The sequence below is a fragment of the Pteropus vampyrus genome, unplaced genomic scaffold, assembly GCF_000151845.1.
Source record: "Pteropus vampyrus isolate Shadow unplaced genomic scaffold, Pvam_2.0 Scaffold195, whole genome shotgun sequence".
NCBI classification, from domain to species: Eukaryota; Metazoa; Chordata; class Mammalia; order Chiroptera; family Pteropodidae; genus Pteropus; species Pteropus vampyrus.
Window position 1 is genome coordinate 2396484 of NW_011888976.1, and position 8644 is coordinate 2405127.

At 38.6% G+C, this 8644-nt stretch overlaps 1 protein-coding gene across 20 annotated transcripts in view; it reads left to right on the top strand.

Annotated features, from left to right (window-relative positions):
* The window catches only part of ERC2 (ELKS/RAB6-interacting/CAST family member 2), a 941255-nt gene that overhangs the window by 250101 nt on the left and 682510 nt on the right, over positions 1-8644 (top strand). The gene's annotated exons all lie outside the window — the stretch shown is intronic.

An 8644-nucleotide genomic window follows, 5' to 3' on the forward strand; every position in this document is an offset into this window, starting at 1 on the left:
TAATAGTAGCCGTTTGGGGATGGAAGGCTCTGTATATGTCAATTATGTCCAGTTGTTCTAATGTGTCATTTAAGGATGTTATTTCCTTATTGATTTTCTGTTTGAATGATCTATGACAGTGGGGTATTTATGTCCCTTACTATGATAGTGTTTTGGTCTGTTTCTCCCATTCGTTCTGTTAGTAATTGCTTCACGTATTTCGTGGCTCCCTGATTGGAAGCATAGATAGTAATAAGTGTTATTTCTTCTTGGTGCATGATTCCCTTTATCATTATGAAGTGTCCCTCATTATCTTTCTTTCTCGTTTTTATTTTGAAGTCTATTTCATCCAATATTAGTACCACTATTCCCACTTTTCTCTGAATGCCATTTGCTTGAAATATCGTTTTCCACCCTTTCACTTTGAGTCCATATTTGTCTTTGGAGCTGAGATGTGTCTCCTGGAGGCAGCATATGGTTGGGTTTTGTTTTTTCATCCAGTCTGCAACTCTGTGCCTTTTTATTGGTGAGTTCAGTCCATTTACATTTAGGGTGATTATTGAAATATGAGGTCTTCTTATAGCCATTTTATCTTTTGCTTTCTGGCAGCTCAGTGTTTCCATTGTTTCTTTGTCCTTGTTTTTCTGTTTTTCTTTTTCTTTTTTTTTAAATTTTGGTTGGCTTTTGTGTCTTTTCCCTCCGTTCTTTCTTTTTTTTATATTATATACTTCAGTTCTGAATCTTCTGTGTGTGGTTACCATTATGAACATGTAAAGGATAGTTATATATATACAGTCATCCATTTTCTTCTGCGTGTACCTTATCTCCATTCCCCTTTGCTAATTTGGATCTTTGAATCCTTCCCTTTTCCATCATTGTTATCTCATTTTGTCCCTATGTATGCTGAATGTTCATTACTATCTTGCTATAGCAATTCTCTTCTTATTATTTAAGCTTATAATGCCCTGTTCTTAGTAAGTGTTGTACTCCTCTGCTTCTGTTTGCCAAATACTCACTTTACTCCTAATTATGTTTTTGTTTTTTTTTTTTTGTCATTTTGTTTTAGGCGAGCTGTCCCCTTTCAGCATTTCTTGTAGTGCAGGCCTCGTAGTGGAGAATTCCCTCAATTGTCGTATGTCTGGAAATGTCTTTATTTCTCCTTCATATCTAATTGAGAGCTTAGCTGGATACAATATTCATTCCTTGCTATTTCATTTTTCAACTCTTGAAGTGTGCGGGTGTGTTTTTTTTATCTCCAGAAGTTCTATTTGGTTCTTTTTGAGGGTTTCATTTTTCTTGCTCTGCTCATCCAGCTGTTTTTGCAATTTCTGAAATTGTTGATATGACTTATTTTAGAACATCCTGAATTCTCAGTCAGTTAAGTTGCATATTTCTATGTCTGTAAGTCATTATTTTAGAGTGGTAGTTTCTTTCACTTAATAGTTTAAATATTTAATTCCATTCCTTTCTGGCTTGTAAGTTCTGTGCTTAGAAGTCCGATGATAATCTAATGGGTTTTCCTTTATACATTACTGTTTTCTTCTCTCTGGCTGCCCTGAGAATTCTATCTTTGTCATTGATTTTTGATAACTTTAATACAGTGTGTCTTGGTTAAGGCCATTTGGGTTGAGATAATTGGGTGTTCTGTTGACTTCTTGAATTCCAAGTTCCAACTCATTCTTTTGATTTGGGAACTTCTCGTCAACTATTTGTCTTTGTGAAAGTGCTTTCTAGTCGCTGCTCATTTTCCTTGCCTTCAGTAATGCCCATTATTCTTATGTTTCCTCTCCTAGTGGTGTCAGCTAGTTCTTGTATTTCTCTTTATTTTTCATTCTTTCGTTTCTTTTTCCTTCTGATTTATTTCTAGATTTCTGTCTTCAATCACTGATCCTTTCCTTTATTTGGTTGACTCTATTTCCCATGCTTGTTATTTCATTTTTCAACTCTTGCAGTGTGTTACTCTTGCAGTATCTCCAGAAGTTCTATTTGGTTCTTTTTGAGGGTTTCAGTCTCCTTGTTCTGCTCATATAGCTGTTTTTGCAATTTCCGAAATTGTTGATATTACTCATTTCAGAACTCACTGAGTTTTTTCAGAAGTACCATCCTGAATTCTCTGTCACTTAAGTTGCATATTTCTATGTCTGTAAGCTCATTTTCTGGAGATTTTTCTCTTTCTTTCTGATGCCTTTTCACCTTGGTTGTTCATGGTGTTTTAATGGACTATTTCTCCTACTGGACATTAATGGAAGTGTATTCTGTTGTTTTTCCAGAAAGAAGATATATTGTGTAAAGGTCTCTCTTTAGCTTGCTACAAAGAAGTCGCTTTTCTTTTGTTTTCAAGTAGGTGGCTTCTAAGCCTCTTGGATCCCTGCTTTATATAAAGCCTAACGTCTTTTATTTTCTTGTAGATTTTAATCACACTCGCTACTCTCAGTTTCAGTCCCTGTCTGTATTAGCAACAGTTTAGGTAGCGTTTGCTCAGATTCATCTAGGGCTCCATGGTGATTGGTCTCGGAGGGTATGGAGGGATGGGCCTTCTGGGTTGGGGGTTCCGGGCTGTGGTTCAGCCTTGGTTTTGAACCAGGGCTGGTAGAAATGATAGAAATGAACTGTTGTTTCTCTGCGGTCCTGTCCCACTTTTCTGCTTTCTACCCTGATGACTGAACTGTGCTGCCGGCTACATAGAAAAGTCCTGGCACTTCCAGGCAGGGCTGTTCAGGGAGGTCTCTGCACCTTCTCCCCTCCCTTTCCTCTTGCAGGGAGCTCCAGAAACTGAGAGAGGTAGCTTCAGTCTCCATAGCTTTTGCTTAGATTCCCCTGGGGCTCTGCGGTGTTTGGTCTCGGAGGGTATGGGTGGGTGAGCCCTCTGGGTTGGGGGTTAGGCGCTGCAGTTCAGTTTCGGTTTTACAGTCGGGGCCAGTAAAAATCAACTGTTGTTTCTCTGCTGACTCATCCTACTTTTCTGCTTTCTGCCTTGATGACTGAGTCCTGTTGCCAGCTGCGTAGAAAAGTCCCAGCACTTACAGGCAGGGCTGATCAGGGAAGTTGCTGGACCTTCACCCCTCCCCCTCCTCCTGCAAATGGCTGGGAGTGGCTGCAGTGGCTGGGAGAAGCAGCAACTTTATTTGTCTTAGTCCACCACCCGACACCCGGGGTTCTGACCTGTGGTAGCTCTTATGTGTAGATCACGCTCAGACATGCTGGTGTGCAGTTTGGGTGCTTTTTGCTCAGTTTTAGATGTTCAGCTTATTGTTGTTTCAAGGAGAGAGATCTGAGGATGTCTCTCACTGTGTCATGTTTTCCCAGCTTCAAAGGGGTTTTTGATATTTTGTTGATGGCACAGTGACTTTATTATTGTCTGTGCTTAGGCAAAATTATGATGTGGTCTTGTTTTGTTTCAGTATATCATGATCTCAGAGTAACCTTGTCTGAAGTACGGTTTCAGGCTTCCTCTTGGAGCAGTTAACAAATGGGGAAAAAGAGGAGGAGTGCAGAGAGAGGGGACCAAATCTTAAGAGAGAGATTTTACTAAAGAAGCCAGGTAGAGGATGGAAGGCCGAAATGAGAGTGGAAAAACGTGAAATATGCAGGTATGCATGAGAAAGGGTTGCCTGAGAGGAGAGTAACAGGATAAACAAGGGAAAGGCATGGAGAAGTAAAAGGACTAGAGAACAGATTCTGTCCCACCAGAGGCCAAAAAATGAAGTGATGGTAGGATATACATACTAAGTAGAGAGTTAATTCTCTGAGTGGCCTGCTGGCCATTGCATTGGTGGCCATGTAAAGCCTTTAGCATGTGCCTGACTCCTAGTGGGTGCACAAAGTCTCTCATTTTTATTTGTATCTGGGTCTCAGTGGGTAGAAGGTAGAAGAGAATGATGTGTAAGGGCTTTCCACCTTGTTTATATGTAGAATACATGTGTGTTTGTGGAGTAGAAAGGTTTTCATAAACTTGAGTAGAGTATATGTGCATATTAAAACCTTTGTGTTGTGTGTATATGTGCATGCATATGTGTGTGTGTGTGTGTGTGTGTGTGTGTGTGTGTGTTTGTGTATTTTTAGAGAGCCTGGACCTACATGATCCAGTCTTTGCATGGTGTGTCTGTCTAGCAAACACAAGAATTTCAAAGTAGTTCTAAGTTCTATAGTTAAATTTCTCAAATACTATGAGGAAAGATAAATAGACTGTGGCAATACTTCCTCATAGTAATAAACAAGTACACTCCTCACCTGCATTTTATTTCTCTTACCCTGCTGTCCCTATTCCCATCACCATCAAAAACCCCTCATCCCCACCCTAGCTGTAGCTTTAAGAATTTCTGATCCTTTTAATCTTCCTTTTTATCGCTTTATTCTGGATTTGGACACTTAATTGTTTTTATTTTTATTTTTTTTTGTCATAAATAGTGCTATCTAAGACATTCTTTTACATAAATGCTAAGATCCTTATGTGAGTAAATTCATTGGGTAAATTCTAAGCAGTAGGATTGGTGAGCCAGTCAATTAACATTTTGCCACATTACTTTATAAATGAGTTGTGTCATTTAGACACTCACTGATAACATTTGAGAGGGCTTGTTTTTCTACACTCTGGCCAGCCTTGGCTATGCTGAAGCTCAGCATTTTTGCTGATCTGAATCTAAAAATATGATTATATGCAACTCTTTGTGTACATATAATGTATATGTTACTTAATAAATCTAATTGAGGTGTAGTGAACATACAAAAACTTTAAATCTATGTATCACTTTCTGTTCTTCATATTCTAAATTGCTATAGATATCTCTCTACATATTATTGATGTGAAGTTATCTAAAACTATAACACAGAAAGATGTGGGTGAATTAACATATCTTTGGCAGCTTTTAACTGTCAGAGATGACTTTTTGTAGAATATTTTTAAAAATATATTTGGTGGAGAGGAAATGCTGCAAATAAATTTTAACATAGAAATGGTCACTCAAGTAATAAGGACTCTTTGGTAAAAAATGTCCACCCTCTGGTTGACCACCAGGGCCGGGACATGATTAGTTACTATGGAGATCCCAAAGAGACCTTCAGTAACGAAGGTGCAGGTGCCAAGAAGTAGTGAATTGAAAAAAGGGGAGATTTACATAAATTGCAGGGCTAAGGTGTCAGCAGAAATAGTGTGGTTATTCTGCTAAGTCATCTATTGGTTGTCATTTTTCAGCTATTTTTCTTCAGTAACCCTTGTGTTTATCCTCCGTCTACTAATTTGTCCCCTCTCTGTTTGACAAACATGGTTGCCATTTCTTAGTGTATGTTGCCTTTAATTTGTGTGCCATCTTGGTTTTTGGGAAAATATTTTTCCATCTAAGAGGCATAATTCAGCTGATGTTGTGTGAAATGGGGACAGTGGTTATTAGAGGTTCTAACACAATGCTGACAAGCCTTGCCCTTCTAGCAAAAGAATCTCCTAGAATGGGATTATTCATATTGACCTACCTGGGTGCTCTGTTTCTGGTGTCCAAAATGTTCATTTTAGGCACAAAGATTCCTTTGAAAAATTCAAGGAAAAATGAAGAGGTGAGGACAGTCCAGATTCCACAGAGCCCCATTTGTTAACATAGACTGGTGCCTTGTATTTGGGAGGGGGAACTGATTAAATTCTTCTTTCTGAGCTTAGTTTGTGGTGGCCCAGTGTGTGTCTTCATTCCTGGCATGGCAAAAGCCAACCATCTGGGAGATGGCTGCTCATTGGGAAGATATGAGGGAGAGGAGAAATATGATGACTTTAATTGAAAGCCAAGTTGTTCTGGGAACTGATTGTTTCCAAGGTGGAGGAAAGGTTTGGGCATTGCCTGAAGCTCCGTCAGGCTTGAAAGAGTCTTTATGTAGGTCTTTTTTTCCCCACTTGACATGTCATGACCAGGAGGCTTTTGTGTGGTTATTTGAACCATATAAATAATGACTGTGATGCATTTTGCATTTAGCTATAGCAGCTATTTAGTCATCCATCTATCCATCCATCCATCCATCTATCCATCCATCCATCTATTTAATATTTGTTGAACCTTTACTATGGAGGAGGTGTAGAGAATTCATTGTTGAAGATTAGAGTGGTGCCTTGTCCTCCGATTTTCTATTCTAGGAAAGCTAAAAACTGGATACATAGTTGAAAGTGTTGTGATGATTCAGAAGTGGGGAGGACAGAACATATGGAGAATGTTATGAAAAAGCTCCTAAGGTTATTTTAAACGGTCAGGCAAGGCCTTCCCAAGCCAGTGATGTTGCAACCTAGAACTGAAGGCAGTTAGCCAATGGATGGTGGAGGCATCAGATGGTGGTGATGGTGATGTATTTGTGTCCATGGTGCTCCATGCAGATTGGCATCAGCTGCAAAGAGTTAGGGAAAGAGAGAGAAATTGTTTGTATAGGATACTAAAGAATGTAGTATGGTTGGTTCTAAGAGAACTCATGTTCCAGGGTTCATACCATACATTGTGGACATTTCTCACATTTCTCACAAACAGGATATATTCCAAGACCATAACCTGCTATATTTTCCCAATAAACCAGGATACCTTTTGTATTATCTGCTGTTCTCAGCACAGAGAATTTTTATTTGGGCTCAGCACCTTGAATAACTTTTAGCCTCTGAAGTCCATGATGGGTTATTAGTAACATTGTCTTTGATTACTGAAAACATTTTAATATGTTCTTGACAATAAATGACAGTAAGGGTAGCTCTCCTTGCAGGAGCAAGTGAATTTTCTAAGCTTCCCTCATGATTCATCATAACCTCTTGTGTCCTCAATTTTTATTTTTTTAATCAGAAAATGCCAGAGCTTTTCACTATGCAGATTGTTTTTGGAATTTTGAAATACTTCTTAGATTTTGTGCAAAAATGGCAGGATATTTCCATGGAGGTAGCTAGCATGCCTTGGAATTGAGTGTGGCTTTAGGCAAGACTGTACCTGTATCAACCTCCTATGATTCTGTAGGAGGTTGCAAAGCCCTGAGCAGAACTCCATGTAAAGCACTTACTATTTTACAGGACATTGGGCATAGTACGTCCTCAATAAATATGTGCCATCATTGTTTTTTAAATAAGCTGATAACTTTTTTACTGGACTCTGAAATGACATCCCTTGTCCTCTATAACCAGCAGAATAACACTGTTTAAATTCACTTTCCAATTTGGCAGAAGTGGGTGTTATTGACACTTACTTGCTAATGCTTAGTCAGTACCTAATGTTAGTCTGACAAAAATTAGAGAAAAAAAGGATCTTGGTAACAGCTAACAAATTTCCAAATTAAATTATGGAATTTGAAGTTCCTTTCCCCCACTGTATGCCTCTAACAGATATCTGTTTATGTGTGTGACTTCCACATAATAACACTTCCATATAGTATTAGAATATTACAGATATTTAATTTGTAAATACATATATTAAGAGTGCATGCTCAATTGTTTTTATTGAGTCCTGATAAACATTTAGAGCACATTGATGTAGTAGACATTCATCTTCTTTTCTTGCTCTCAGTATCATAACATCCTTTCTATTTTAGGTGGAGACAATTATCTACCTTAGGAGTCTTGGCAGGAAGCAGAACTTGAATCCTATAAAGAAGTGGAAAATACCAAAAGCTTACTTTCCAAGTTCCCATGCAAACATTCCTTCAGCAAGTGACCTTGACTTGGCCAATCAGATGCCTTAGTTCTGGGATTTGAACAGGAGCTAGTGACACTTTCTATGTCAGTGGTGAAGTCTGAAGCATCAGGCTCTAGGGGCAATTGCAGTGGCAATGTGCAGTAGTCAGTGTGCAGCAGTGATGGTTGAGATAGCCATGCCAGATGCAGTGTTGGTGCTTTGGGTTGTGATCCTGGCTGTGAGGCATCTCAGCCTGGTTCTTCATCCCTCCCAGTGATCCCGTGAGCTACCCTGTAACCTTTCAATATATTTCCTCTTCAGTCAGCCAATTTCTGGCTTGCAACCCAAACCCCAGTTGACCTACTTTGTAGGCAGTGTTTCCAAAACCCTGTGTCCATTCAACCTGTTTTTCATAGAGCATTTGATGGTATTAATATGTTGGAAAATGTGTTGGGAAATGCAGAATAGCATGATATAGCAAAACCTGGGTAGAGTGCCGAATTATGCAAGTGACTATAATTAGAAGGTCCCTGTGTGTGTCTGCATCTATTTTTCTCTACAGCAAGTTTCATAATCACAGTTTAAGGTATTATAGGGGTAAGTAGTAAGCAATTACTAGCACCTGCAAATTGAGGCCAGAATCAGTTTTGTTCTTCGTGCCATCCCAAGGAGTCTGCTTTTGTTTGTTTATTAGTCTACTTATAATAATAATAATAAACAATCATAATAGACAACCAATTTTTTATGCTTTTACCATATGTCAGGAACTTTCCATAATTCCATTTTAATCCTCATAACAGCCATGTGTGGACAACGTTATCCTTCTTCTTTTTTAAAATTACATTTAACATACAAAGTTATATTAGTTTCAGGTGTACAATATAGTGATTTGACATTTGTCTAACTTATGAAGTGATCACTCTGATAAATCTACTACTCATCTGACCCATATGTAGTTATTACAACATTATTGACTATATTCTCTATGCTTTACATCCCCATGACAAATTTGTACTTCTTAATCCCTTTCCTTTTTCGCCCACCCTTCC